Here is a 14,808-nt window from a genome sequence, read left to right as displayed (position 1 = left end):
AGTTGAAACCAGGTGAGCCGTGGGCGGTGTGGATCACGCTGGGTGTGGTGTCCCCACCGGCCCCTCTCCCTTTGCTGCTCCTTCCTCTTGCTCTTAAAGGAAGAGGAACAGCCCTATTTGTCCAGGCTTAAAACTTCCCCTTTCCCCCAGGCCATCATGCTATCTCCTCTGGAAAGACTGTCTTCCAGACTCTCCCCATTCCCTTCCTGTTGGACAGGTTGTTTAAACCAAACCTTCAAACACATAGGAGCTCCCAGAATCCCACTACCTATCAGCTTCTTTCGGCTGCTATTCTTGGTCATTTTAAAAAATACATTTATTTTGGATTTGAGTATAGTTGACCTACAATATTCCATTAGTTGCAGGTGTACAACGTGGTGATTCTGCAAACCTATATGACCCATTCCTCTCCTGGGCAGCTCTGTCCCCATAGGATGCTATTACCATACCATTGTCTCTCTTCCCTGTGCTGTGCCTTTCATCCCCCTGACTTCTTCATTCCCATCCTGGCAGCCTGTGCCTCCCGCTCCCCTTCACCCATCGTGCCTGTCCCCCACCTTCTTCCTTTCTGGCACCCATCAGTTTGTTCTGAGTACTTAGAGGGTCTGTTTCTGCCTTTTGTTTATTTGTTTGTCTTTTTTTTTTGAGATTTCACATACTGAAATACGGATAACTTTTTTTAACCAAAACTTCTCAGCGAATGGTCATTGTGTGCCCCATTTCTTCACCCCGGGTCCCGCACCCCCTAGTCTCATCTGCACCTCCCTGAACGGTGGAATGGTACCTTGTGTTAGGGTCTGTTATCAAAGGAACAAGACTGAGACAAGGTGAAAGTTATGTAAAGCTTTATTCTATGCCAAGTATTAGAGATCAGACTGATCAGCCAGGGGAACGAGACTAAGCATTAGAAGTCTGACTGACTGGCCAGGGCCGTGTCTGAAGAGAGCGACCACCCCCAGCTTACAAACTCAAGAATTGACTGACTGACCAGTCAGAGCTGCCTCCGAAGAGAGCGACCCCTCCCAATCTTACAGACTACCTTTTATTGGGTGAAACTGCAACCCGTATCTTGGTATTTCAACCCACCAGGTTTGTGTGTCTTTTGTTGATTGGCTAGTTTCATCCGGTCTGGTGACATGTTATTCAAGATTACGCCATACTAGGTACTCTTACAAACAGTATTTCCTGGGAAGGCTTAGTCAGTTAACATATTCAGTGTGAATAATAAGATCGTCATCCTTCCCAAGATGGAGTCATTTTGGTTTGGGCAAGACCTTCTCACTGTTACAATCAGTACTTCATACTGAAGTACTCTATCTGGCCTGACTCGTCCTTGTATTCTGGGCTCTGTTATTAGGAACTAGCCGACTACATTTTACTGGTTTCCTGGACTTGCTTCTAAGTAAGTTTCTCTGGGGCAGGGGGGAGGGGAGGTCAATTTAAGTTTACTGCACAAACAACAAAATGGCTCTTTAACCAAGATGGAGTCGCTCTGGCTAAATAGGTCCTTACTCCTTGTTTTTCTCGATTGCTTTAATAGCTTCACCACTCCTCCCACCAACATGTTTTAAAAGAACCCACATACAGAGCTCTAGTAAAAATAGTTAATAAATGTGGCAAATGTCTCAACAGAATTAATTTTTAAGCCTCCAAGCCTTTGTTAACCTTCCATCTGCAAAACCACTTACAGGAAATCTGTATGTGATGGGAATATTTTATTGTCCCCGAGTTAGCCAGCACAATCCAATTTGTCTGAACTGATGAAATTAAAACAAAATGGAGACTTAGGTAAAATATTCCACAGAGACGTTATGTCTGCTACTCTGCTGGTCCCTGTAGAGCTCAGTTTCTTAGAAACAGGATTGACTTACCTTTACTTTATTACTACAGTGAAATGTGCATGAATTGTCCATCGTTTGTTTCTACATTTTGGATTTTCTTAAAGGCTTGAAATAAAAATGGGTCCTTGGGAGTCTGGGAGCAGAAGCAAAGACTGCTCTTAAAGGTTCTTCGTTCAGATATATAAACAAAATTTAAGGAAACTTCATCGAATCCAGTTCAAGCTCTTGAATGTATAATAGCGATTGGCTTCTTTCCTAAAGAGGCCGTTTTCTAAATGTTGCTTATAGCCAGAGACCTCACATTTCTGTTTTGAACTTTTCCCCTTCTTCTGGGCCATTCAGATATTCTGAAATGTCTGCTAAGTGAGTTTCTGATTCAGGCAGGGTGCTGTTTGCTTCATAGTGTCAATGAATTAGAAGAGCTAGGAAGTTTATGGCAACCAGGGATGCCTATTTCTTTTTCCCTTTTTTTTTTTTTTTTTAAGATTTTATTTATTTATTTGACAGAGACACACCAAGAGAAGGAACACAACAGTAGAGGAAAAGCAGGCTTCCCGCCAAGCAGGGAGCCGATATGGGGCCACATCCCAAGACCCTGGGATCAGGACCTGAGCCAAAGGCAGGCGCTTTATGACTGAGCCACCCAGTCACCCAGAGAGGCCTATTTCTTATTAGTAAATTCTCCCCTTTTAAATAATTCTCCTCCACTTTCTTCCTGCTGTGGCTTTGCAGAAATCCACAGCTTTCTCAACTGTCCATGTTCTTCCCTAGAAGCAAAAATAATATTTCTATTTTTTTAGTTTAGGAGAACACCAGCAATTCTTCCACCATTATCAGAATTTTCTAAGTAAAGGGCTCCTCTCTCTTTTTAGAGAGAGAGAGAGAATGCTAAGCAGGCTCCATGTTCAGCATGGAGCCCAAAGTGGGGCTCCATCTCATGACCCTTAGATCATGACCTGAACCCAAGTCAAGAGTCTAATGCTTAACCAACCCTGGTGCCCCCAGGAACCTCCTCTTTTAAACATAATTCTGGTTTCATTGACTTTAGAGAGAGGGACAGAGCAGAACACCTGTGATCTTAACTTCCAAGCCCCACTTCCCCTGGATCCCTCAGAGAGCTCCCAGGAGAAGAGACTCACCCCCAACCCTGCAGGTAGAGCAGAGCCCCTGCTGCATTCTGAGGGGGGAGCCCCAAAAGCCCAGTGGGAAGGTGCTTGAGGAGGGATGTGGAGAAGACAGGTGGAGGTGTTTTCTTCCCCTCCAACTCTGGTGACCCTCCCCAAATTAGAAGAGAAAGTTGCTCACATTATTTTATACTTGAGGCAATCCAGTGAAATCCAAGTGTTAATCTTTCTGATTTAGCTGTTCTCTCAAGTGCAAAGGATTTAGAGGTCAATGAAAAGCTGCCAGAATATTGTCTCTGTCACTCTGGCTTCTGCCAACTTAATTTGAAATTGGCTTTCTCAGCTCTTCTTTTCTCATCTGGGTAGAACCCAGACAGATTTCTGCCTGCAGACGACAAAATCCTGCCCACCCCACCCCAGATCTGCTTCTTCTAGTCCAGGTTGGGAGGTTGGCTCAAAATGACATTGGTGACCATTTGGGCCACTGGGGGTTGTCCCAAGGACAAATCAGCTGCTGCCCAGGGCCTGATGGTTTTCCTGAAGACTTGCAGTTTTTCAGAAAGGGAATGGTAGGGAATTGGAGAGAAACAATAATAGCTGAAAGCCTAAAATACCCTGGAATTTCGTCAGGTATGACATCATGGAACTATTACCAACTCTTTGAAAGTTATCCCAAGGCTGTATCCTTATATATATCTTTATATGTATCCTTATGTATATCCTTATGCAGCCTTTCACTGGAAGATACTTGCTAAATATTTATAGGATGAATTAATAAACTCACTGTTAGAATGAACTAAATAAACCCTTGATAAATACTAGGGGTGTTCTTTATATTTTCTTTCATTTGTTTTGCTTTGAAGAATGTCTTAGCCATTTCCCACAATCTTGTTTTCAGATTTAATTTTGTTTCCAAACTGATGAATACAATGGCCACTGGCCCAAAGACCCCTTCATAGCATCAGCAAAGGTGTCTGCTTTAATGACATTCTATCGCTCTGATACTGTTAAATTTGAGCATACCAGGGGGAAGCTTGGAAACATTCATGCCTCTGAAAATATGTCAAACACTCACGAGCCCAGGATGTTACATGTTGCAAGCGACTATCAGGAAAACAATCAATGTATGAACTGAAGAGGTGGGTGTGAACGCCACTGCCCGGGGCTTGCTAACATTCCTCTCAGCTTCCTGGTGAAGATGATCTCAAGAAAGGTGGAGATGGCCAGGTGTCATTCCTCTCTGCTGCCAGGTAGAGACGGTCAGACAACAGGTGTTCAGATGACCTGTGGAGATAATCAGGTGACACTCTTCCCAGCTGCAGGAGAAGATGGCCAGATTGTTTTTCTCAGATTGCTTGTACTAAGCAGTTCTAGAATTTGCCCACCCAATATCCCAACTAGGAAGACCCCAAGCACAACTGGGTGATCATAAGCAAGACCAAGGATGTCAGCCCTTGCCAAGGGAAGGGTATGGGGAGCAATGGGATAGTGTACATGAATGGCCCCCAGTCCACACTCAGGCAGGTCCCAGGACAAGAGCTCCCCAGCACCTTCCTAGACCAGCAGCCCAGGGGCCATGGAATGCAATGCCCACTCTCCTGAATCAATGCTGTATTGAGCTGCTCAGTGATTTTCAAACTGTGTCCTACATAGTCTGAGATGTTCTGCCCAGGAGCCCTGGTGGGGGGTGGCATATGAGTAAAGCTTCAAGCGCCCCCACTTCTAAATTGAACAGCCTGCTTTTTGGTTTTTTATTGATTTTGTATGGTAGGTTTCCAGTCTTCTGTTAGAAGGTAATTCGGCATTCTTCAAGCAATAATGATAGTCCAGGAGACCAAGATAAGGGTTCTGACAGTTCTAACACAGGACCTTTCCTCCTGTAGGCACTCAACACGTGTTCTCTAGAGGCTCCGCTCTGGTTCATTAGAGGCCCCTCCACACTGGTTTCTCTGAAGGCCATTTCCAAATCGCAACACTCGGGACTGAGTTTCCTTCCATTCCTGTGACTTTCACTGCAGGAAAACTGAAACCGACCTGAAGCTGGACCATGTTTTGTTTGTTTGTTTGTTTGTTTGTTTGCTGTTTATCCGAACCAACACCTGTTGTTTACTGATCACCTAGCTCTTAGTTAGCCCTGGATGAATGTTTGCTAAATGGTTGAATAGTTAAGTGAAAGATGTGTAATCCTATGCAAGTTACTTGCCCTCATTTGTAACATGAGCTTAAATCCACCTCCTTTGCAGTTTGTGGTGAGGAGTAAATGAAAGAAGACAGGTGAATTGTTTAGCACATAATAGGATCAAGAAATGTCATTTTATTCTCTTCTCTTTCACATAATCAGTAGATATCCTGAGTGTACTTGGTGGAGGTAACTTCATACATGAAGAACCAGGCAGTGAAGAACACGCCACAGCAGCAGAGTTGGATGAGGGAAGTTGTCCGCATGCGCCAGGCTGGTATAGCTCCTCGTGGCCTCCAGTTTCATTTTGCTGGAAAAGGTTATTCCACCATTCTGCCCTGAGTTTTCATCTGTTGCTTTGGACCTTCCTTCTAGGTTTCAGGCAGAGGCTGTGATGGCATCAGGAAGGTTGGCCAGAATGATCATGTAGAAAAGTAGATCATGTAGAAAAGTAATCTCTGGATGAGAAAGATGGCAGCCGAGACAAAAGGAGTCTCTTGGTGAGTTGTTTTTAAAATCTGAAAATACATTTCTGGGAACTTGAACAAAGTGGAAGATTTACACATAAAAAAAATATGAATCAATATACGAACAGATAAATAACCTGGTTTATGATCTGCCTACAGACAGTAATGGAGCGCATAGAAAGTGAAAGGGATCCCCCTTCTCTGTAAAGGCTTCATTTTGCTCTGGACACAGCCATTCTGAAAGCTCTAAATGGACCATGGGATTTCCATGAGTTCAGAGCTCCGCTTGCTTCAAACGGGCACTTTTTTTGTCCTCTTCTGGGTTTCAGCATTGGGTGAATGGCTATAAGTTAGGAACATAGTATTTCTTTGCTATGGAGTGTTACCATCTTCAGACAGTAAACACTGCTGTCCTCCAGTGAAGCTTCCTGCCTGTCAGGGCTGATTGCCTCTACTGTGTGTGTGTGTGGTGTGTATATACACACAAACATATATAAAGTATATATAAAGTATATGTGCGTGTACTTATATATCTAATATACATCCATATTAGATATAATGTTACTTCAAGATGAAGAGAATTGGGGGACAGCTTCCTTCTAGTCCTAAAAGATTTCCTAAGAGTTTTAAGGATATTGTGCTTTATTCATAGGCTTTGCATCTAGTCTGGATATAAAAATTGCACTACGACAAGAGTGGTTTTATAATTGAGAAGGCGAGGTTAGCCTAACTGCTGAACTAGAGGATGATATGTATATTTCAGATACAATTTGGGATCTAATGGTTCAGTTTAAATTGGGTCAAATGCCAGTAAAATGTTAAAATTTTTTTTTAATTTTTAGAAAGATTTTATTTGCTTGAGAGAGAGAGAGAGAGAGAAATAATATGCACAAGTTGGGAAGTGGCAGGCAGAGGGAGAAGCAGGCTCCACACTGAGCAAGGAGCCTGATGTGGGGCTCAATCCCAGGACCCTGGGATCATGACATGAGCTGAAGGCAGATGCTTAACCGATGGGGCCAACCAGGCATCCCAAAATAATATTTTTTTTTTATTAAATTGTTTTTACATGATATTCTAACATGCCACCTTTTTTCTCCCTAAGTTTATGCTGGCACACCACTCTAACATTATCTGTCAACAAAATGGCCTTGGACTGCATAAAAAACACAAGTAACCTTGTCTATGGAAGTAATGCCAAGATAAACATATAAACAAAGGATTTAAGGTTGAGTGTGTCCCTAGCTCAACAAAAAATGGAGACATTTTCTAGTTGTACTCATGTCTTTAACAAACCTCATTTGGTTGTTCCCAAGAGCTAAGAATCGAATCTTAGAGAAGGCCGTTCCACCTGTCTCATCAGAGTGGTTGATGACCCTCATGGTCAGGTCACCTTTTCCCATACCCTGGGGAAGTGACGTGCTGATAAACTGCCTCAAAAAAACAAAACAAAACCCAACAGCAACAACAAAAAATAAATTCTGATTGATTTGTGATATTTGCCAACATCTCCAATATAAGGACCCCTGCTGTGGCCATTGTTGTGCTACCAACAGTTACTGGTTTGAAGAATTCCTGAGCACTGGACAGTGAGATCTGGTGAGCTGATAGGGGCTGTGTCAGATGCACCTTCATGTCTTTTTTCTTCTACTCTCCTACCTCTGGGGCTTTATACCTGCTCTTCTGCCTGGAATGTTCCGGAGACCTTTCTCCTTACATTGCAGACTGGCTTTTCAGCTAGCATTATTGGAATCCTCCGGTGAATGAAACAGTGATATAAAATAAAGCACTTGGAAGAGTGTCTGGTATGCAATGAATGCTATTTAAGGAATGTTTATTAATATTCTTTTCCTTCACTGACCATCAAGACCGAATTAGGAGTTCATCATGTGTATGCTGGGCTTTCCTGTGCTTCTGTCAAGTGGTACCCCCCATGCTATATTGTTCAGGGTTCCTTCCTGGCCCTTGTCGGCTCAGGCTACATAATGTTTATGTTGCATCCCTGGAGAGCTTGGTGCCTGGAAACCGGAAGACGCTCAATGTATACTCATAGCATAATAACCGGCTAGGTCATTGAATCTGTTGTTTACTACCAGCGTGAATTAGAAATCAGGAGGGTCAGTGTGCATGTCAAGAAATGATTATGAGAAACAGGTAAAGGGGATGGTGCAGTGATAGCGAAAGAGACTCTCTTTTCTGAGGCTGTATCGGCTTTATTCGTGTTGACAGAAAGGGCATTCTTTGATCCGAGCAGCCAAATTGGGGATGCTCAGTTTGAGGGCTGCTGGTGCTGCCATTGACAATTACGTTATCGCGCAAGGTGCTGGCTTTCTTGGCATTACAAGAACACTTGTGATTTCAGGAACTCACTTTCTGTTTTGTCAAGATCCTTATCTTACATATGTATCTGGCGGGGGAGGGGGAGGAGGTAGAGGTTACTCTAAAATAGCTCTAATGAAACCTTTTTTTTTTGATTGACTATAAATGCTTCTTAACCACTTTGGGGTTACAGATTCCTTTAAAAGAATTTGCTAAAAGCTTCTAACGAAAAATACTCTGTGCCCATACATACACCAGTCTTACACACAATTCACTTGTGCACTTCCAAAGAACCCCAGTTTAAAGCTGCTGTCTTCCTGCATTTGTCTGATTTATCTTCGTGACAATTCTTTGAAGTTGGTATGGGTGGAAGCAAAGAATGATGAGTTCATTTGCCCAGAAAACATAATGGTAGTAATTACATAATTGACCAGGATAACATAAATAGCCTCACCTAGCCATCTGGAGTGACTATTGCAAACTGAAGTGCTATTTTAAGGGAACTTGCTTTAATTATGAGGTAATATCTTCATTCATTCATTCATTCATTCATTCATTCTTCCAAGATTTTATTTGAAGTTAAGTTTAGTTAACATATAGTATTAGTTTCAGGGGCAGAATTTAGTGGATTCATCAGTTGCATAGAACACCAAGGGCTCATTACGCCAAGTGCCCATCACCTAATTACCCCGTCCCCCCTTCCCCCAGCAACCCTCAGTTTGTTCTCTATAGTTAAGAGTCTTTTATGGTTTTCTCCAATCTCTGTTTTTATCTTATTTTCCTTTTATTCCTATTTTATTTTATCTTACTTATCTTATTTTATTTTTCCTTATTTTATCTTCTTTTATCCTTATCCTTATTTTATTTTCCTATGTTTCTTAAATTCCACATATGAGTAAAATCATATGGTATTTGTCTTTCTCTGACTTATTTTACCTAGCGTAATATATTCCATCTCCATCCATGTCATTGCAAATGGCCACATTTGCAAATGACACACACACATACATATATATAGATACGTATATATGTGTATATCTCACATCTTCTTTATCCATTCATCAGTTAATGGACATCTAGACTCTTTTAATAATTTGACTATTGATAATGCTGCTATAAACATTGGGGTGCATGTGCCCCTTCAAATCAGTATTTTTTTAAAAAGATTTTATTTATTTATTTGTCAGAAAGAGAGAGAGAGAGAGAGAGTGCACAAAAAGGCAGAGGCAGAGAGAGAAGCAGGCTCCCTGCTGAGCAAGGAGTCCGATGCAGGACTCAAATTCCAGGACCCTGAGGGATCATGATCTGAGCTGAAGGCATCTGCTTAATAGACTGAACCACCCAGGCATCCCTCAAATCAGTATTTTCGTATTCTTTGGATAAATACCTAGTAGTGCAATTGCTGGGTCAATAGATAGTTCTATTTTTAACTTTTTGAGGAACCTTCATACAATTTTCCAGAGTGGCTGCACCGGCATGCGTTCCCACCAACAGTGTAGGAGGGTTCCCCTTTCTCCGCATCCCCACCAGCATCTGTCATTGCCTGACTTGTTGATTTTAGCCATTCTGACTGGTGTGAGGTGATATCTCATTGTGGTTTTGATTTGTATTTCCCTGATGGTGGGTGATGTTGAGCACTTTTTCATGTGTCTGTTTGTCAGCCGTATGTCTTCTTTAGAGAAATGTCTGTTGATGTCTTCTGCCCATTTCTTGATTGGATTATTTGTTCTTTGGGTGTTGAGTTTGATAAGTTCTTTACAGATTTTGGCTCCGAGTCCTTTATCAGATATGTCATTTGCAAATATCTTCTCCCATTCCAAGGGTTGCGTTTTAGTTTTGTTGATTGTTTTTCTTTGCTCTGCAGAAGGTTTTATCTTGATGAAGTCCCAATGGTTCATTTCTGTTCTTGTTTGCCTTGCCTCCGGAGACCTTGCTGTGCCGCCGTCAAAGAGGTTGCTGCCTGTGTTCTCCTTTAGGGTTTTCAGGGATTCCTGTCTCACATTTAGATCTTTCATTTGTTTGGAATTTGTGTATAGTGTAATAAAGTGTCCACTTTCATTCTTCTGCACGTGGCTGTCCAATTTTTCCAACACCATTTGTTGAAGGGACTGTCTTTTTTACATTGGATATTCTTTCCAAAGAATATCAAAGATTAGTTGACCATATAGTCGTGGTTCTATTTTTGGGTTCTGTATTCTGTTCCATTGATCTATGTGTCTGTTTTTGTGCCAGTACCATACTGCCTTGATGATTAAAGCTTTGTAATAGAGCTTGAAGTTTGGAATTGTGATACCTCCTGCTTTGGTTTTCTTTTTCCAATATTCCTTTGGGTATTTGGGCTCCATACAAATTTTAGGATTGTTTGTTCTAGCTCTGTGAAAAATTCTGGTGTTATTTTGATAGGGATTGCATTAAATGTATAGATTGCTTTGGGTAATATAGACATTTTAACAATATTTGTTCTAATCCATGAGCATGGAATGTTTTTCCATTTCTTTGTGTCTTCCTCAATTTCTTTCATTAGTGTTCTGTAGATTTCAGAGTACAGCCTTTGGTTAGGTCTATTCCTAGATATGGTTTTTGGTGTGATTGTTAATGGAAGCCATTCCTTGATTTCCCTTGTTGCTGCTTCATTATTGGAGGATAGAAATGCAGATTTCTGTACATTAATTTTATATCCTGTGACTTTGCTGAATTCATGTATCAGTTCTAGCAACTTTTTGGTGGAGTCTTTTGGGTTTTCTACATAGAGAATCATATCATCTGCAAAGAGGGGGAGTTTGATTTCCTTGCTGATTCAGATGCCTTTTATTTCTTTTTGTTGTCTGACTGCTGAGGCTAGGTCTTCTAGTACTATGTTGAATAACAGTGGTGAGACTGGACATCCTTGTCTTGTTCCTGACCTTAGGGGGAAAGCTCAGTTTTTCCCCATCGAGAATAATATTTGCCATGGGGTTTTTGTTATGGCCTTTATGATGTTGACATATGTTCCTTCTATCCCTAGTTTCTTGAGGGTTTTTATCAAGAAAGGATGCTGTATCTTGCCAGATGCTTCTTTTGAATCTGGTGAGAGGATCATATGGTTCGTATCCTTCCTCTTATTAATGTGGTAGATCATGTTGACTGACGTGCAGTTATTGAACCAGGCCTGCAGCCCAAAAATAAATCCCACTTGGTTGTGGTGAATAATCCTTTTGATGTAATCTTGAATTCTATTAGCTAGTATCTTGTTGAGAATTTTTGCAACTATGTTCATCAGGGATATTGGTCTGTAATTCTCATTTTTAGTGGGGTCTTTGGTTTGGGGATCAAGATAATGCTGGTCTCATAGAATAAGTTTGGAAGTTTTCCTTCCATTTCTATTGTTTTTTGGAACAGTTTCAGAAGATTAGGTAATAATTCTTTAGTGTTTGCTTGAATTCCCCTGGGAAGCCATCTGGCCCCGGATTCCTGTTTGTTGGAAGATTTTTTTTTTATTACTGCTTCAGTTTCTTTGCTTGTTATGGATCTGTTCAGGTTTTCTATTTCTTACTGTTACAGTTTTGATAATTTATATATTTCTAGGAATTTATCCATTTCTTCCAGATTGTCTAAGTTGTTGGCTTATAATTGCTCATAATATTCTCTTATAATTGTTATATTTTTGTGATTTTGGTTGTAATCTCTCCTCTTTCATTCATGATTTTACTTATTTGGGTCCTTTCTCTTTTCTCTTTGATAAATCAGGTTGGGGGTTGTCAATTTTGTTAATTCTTGACAAGAATCACCTCCTAGCTTCATTGATCTGTTCTACTGGTTTTTATTTTTATTTTTATATCATAGATTTCTGCTCTTATCTTTATTATTTCCCCTTTTCTACTGGTTTTAGGCTTTATTTTCTGTTCTTTTTCCAGCTACTTTAAGTGTAAAGTTAGGTTGTATATTTGAAACTTTTCTTGCTTCTGGAGGTAGGCCTGTATTGCAATATACATCCCTCTTAGGACTGCCTTTGCTGCATCCCAAAGATTTTGGACTGTCATGTTTTTGTTTCATTTGCTTCCATGTTTTTTAAAATTTCTTCTTTAATTTCCTGGTTAACCCACTTATTCTTTAGTAGGGTGTTCTTTTTTTTTTTTTTTTTAAGAGTTTGTTTATTTGAGAAAGAGCAAAAGCAGGGGCAGAGGGAGAGAGAGAAGCAGGCTCCCCACTGAACAGGAATCCATTGCAGGACTCGATCCCAGGATGCTGGGATCACAATCTGAGCCTAAGGCAGACCCTTAATCTACTGAGCTACCCAGATGCCCCTAGTAGGATGTTCTTTAACCTCCATGAAGTCTTTCCAAATTTTTTCTTGTGGTTGACTTTAAGTTTCATAGCATTGTGGTCTGAAAATAGGCATGGTAGGATCTCAATCTCTTTGTCCTTGTTGAGGCCTCGTTTGTGACCCAGAATGTGATCTGTTCTGGAGAATGTTCCATGTGCACTCAAAAAGAATGTATGGATGAAATGCTGTGAATATATCTGTGAAGTCCATCTGGTCCAGTGTGTCATTCAAAGCCATTGTTTCCTCGTTGGTCTGCTTAGGTGATCTGTCCATTGCTGTGAGTGGGGTGTTACAGTCCCCTACTATTATTGTATTATTATCAATGAGTTTCTTTAAGTTTGTTATTAATTGATTTATATATTTGGACGCTCATAAGTTGGGGGCATAAATATTTATAATTGTTAGATCTTCTAGTTGGATAGACCCCTTTATTATGATATAGTGTTCCTCTTCATCTCTTATTAGAGTCTTTGGCTTAAAATCTAGTTTGTCTGATATAAGCATGGTACTCCAGATAAGGTAATATCTTAAACATTTTATCAAATCCCTAGAACCTCTGCAGTTTCATTTGGACACGCCATGTTCAGAATTGTCATTGCCATTCTTGCGTTCATGGCTCACTGTTGCAAACAGATGATTGGAGGAGTTGTAAATTGGCCTGAGACCCAATAATTATATCAAATTCAATCTTTTCAATTTTATAATAATAACTGCACACCAAATACACGTGTTATCAATCTGAACTTTCTCATGTTTCTGCTAATGGAGATGGGGTGTTGGCAAAGAGGGCAACAAAAACAATTTTGTTTATATTTGCAGTCCATTTTGGAAACTGCTTTCTTCTCCTAATTTTTTTCCTTGCCTATGCAAATAGTTTGATGGATTTCTATTCCCTGGAAACAAATCATGGCAGTGGAAGCCAGCAACTCTTGTCTTCTCTAAAAGGAGGGATTAAGTTTGGGGTTTCCATTGCCTCTTCTGTTTCTGACATTCCATGGTTGTCTGATTCTGTCTTGGAGACTTTGGAGAGGCAGGAAAAGGCCAACCAGGATTAAACTGTTCTGTAGATAATCAACTATTTACACTTTAGCAATTAAATATGAAAATCTTCTGTTCTCAATCTCTTACCACGTTTCACAAGAAGAGTGAGAGACTGATCTCTAACAATGCCGTGGACAAGTAGACGTGTAAGAAATGAAATGCCAAGTCTTACATAATCCTGTGCATTTCAGGAAGAAGTGTGGACTATTCTGAAACAAAATATCTATGTGAACAACTTTTCAAGAACAAAAATATAAAGAACCTCTTCACCAGAATGAGAATGTTTCTTAGATATCATTGCTGCAATGAATCTATTTGGAGATGACAATGTTATAAGCACCTTGAGAGGTAAGTGTGACTTTAAGAAAATAGCAGTATCATTGGGGCACCTGGGTGGCTCAGTGCGTTAAGCATCTGTCTTTGGCTCGGGTCATGATCTCAGGGTCCTGGGATCGAGCCCCGCATCGGGCTCTCTGCTTGGCAGGGAATCCCCCCCTCCCCGCCTGCCTCTCTGCCTACTTGTGATCTGTCTCTCTGTCAAATAAATAAATAAACTCTTAAAAAAAATATATCAGTATCATTAATGAGTACAGTACCACCCACCTCCTTTTCTCTAGAAGTTAATTCTATTTATTTAAAAGGATCCTCCGGGACATAATTTTGAATGTTGTCAGGAATTTTCTTTCTTATGTCCAATTCTTCCAAATTCCTGGAGACAGCATAAACAATATCCAATATACTGTACCCCTGTGTGTTCACGGGGAAAGAACTTGTTCACTCACATGGCACTGGATATCTGAGTTAATTCTCCATATGTCCTATGACTCACTTTGTAACAGTAAACAAATCATACTTAAGAATGGAAAAATATTAGCAATGAGAGATTGGAATTATCTGGAGCCTTGGCTGAACAGCTTGGAAGAATTTTTTAGAGCTGTTTCAGAGATAGCTTACCTCTATCCTCCCTCCCGTACACACACACCTAACACAAGGATCTTGAAAACACAGGGGGAGAGTCTCTGAGTACACACCAAACCCAGAATAAGGAAAGATAGTTCCAAAGAAGGAGCTATGTCCAACAACACAGGTTGTGATGGCTCTTTATCTCCATACAAGGGAATGTTCCAGGCCCAAGGCACTTTTCAGCCATTGCTCAGGGGTCATCAAACTGCTCCCAACTGCCTTTCCTAACACATACCTATCTCTTACCAGCTGTGTTGGCCAAGTTATTGAACCTTGCTGAGTTGTTCCCTCATCTTTAAAATAGAAGGTAATAATAGCAATGACAGGGGCACCTGGGTGGCTCAGTGGGTTAAGCCGCTGCCTTAGGCTCGGGTCATGGCCTCAGGGTCCTGGGATCGGGTCCCGCATCGGGCTCTCTGCTCAGCAGGGAGCCTGCTTCCCTCTCTCTCTCTCTGCCTTCCTCTCCATCTACTTGTGATTTCTCTCTGTCAAATAAATAAATAAAATCTTTAAAAAAAATAATAGCAATGACAATAAGAATACCTACTTTGTAGGGTTTGAGACTTACATAGGA

The 14,808-nt window shown here is 40.8% G+C and overlaps 1 protein-coding gene across 5 annotated transcripts in view; it reads left to right on the top strand.

Annotated features, from left to right (window-relative positions):
- The window catches only part of CTBS (chitobiase), a 70,064-nt gene that overhangs the window by 10,340 nt on the left and 44,916 nt on the right, over positions 1-14,808 (top strand). For 3 of the 5 annotated variants that reach the window (XM_059138037.1, XM_059138034.1, XM_059138038.1), the window contains exons 2-4: positions 5,307-5,421; positions 5,520-5,644; positions 13,463-13,619. The gene's annotated coding sequence lies outside the window, so the exon portion shown is untranslated. Of the gene's footprint in view, positions 1-5,120; positions 5,645-13,462; positions 13,620-14,808 lie in introns of those variants that run through there. The other 2 variants (XM_059138035.1, XM_059138036.1) reach the window with 2 other exon arrangements.

This window comes from Mustela lutreola, chromosome 10, assembly GCF_030435805.1.
Source record: "Mustela lutreola isolate mMusLut2 chromosome 10, mMusLut2.pri, whole genome shotgun sequence".
NCBI classification, from domain to species: domain Eukaryota; kingdom Metazoa; phylum Chordata; class Mammalia; order Carnivora; family Mustelidae; genus Mustela; species Mustela lutreola.
Note: the sequence above shows the minus strand (reverse complement) of the source record. Positions and strands in the feature narration are given on the sequence as shown.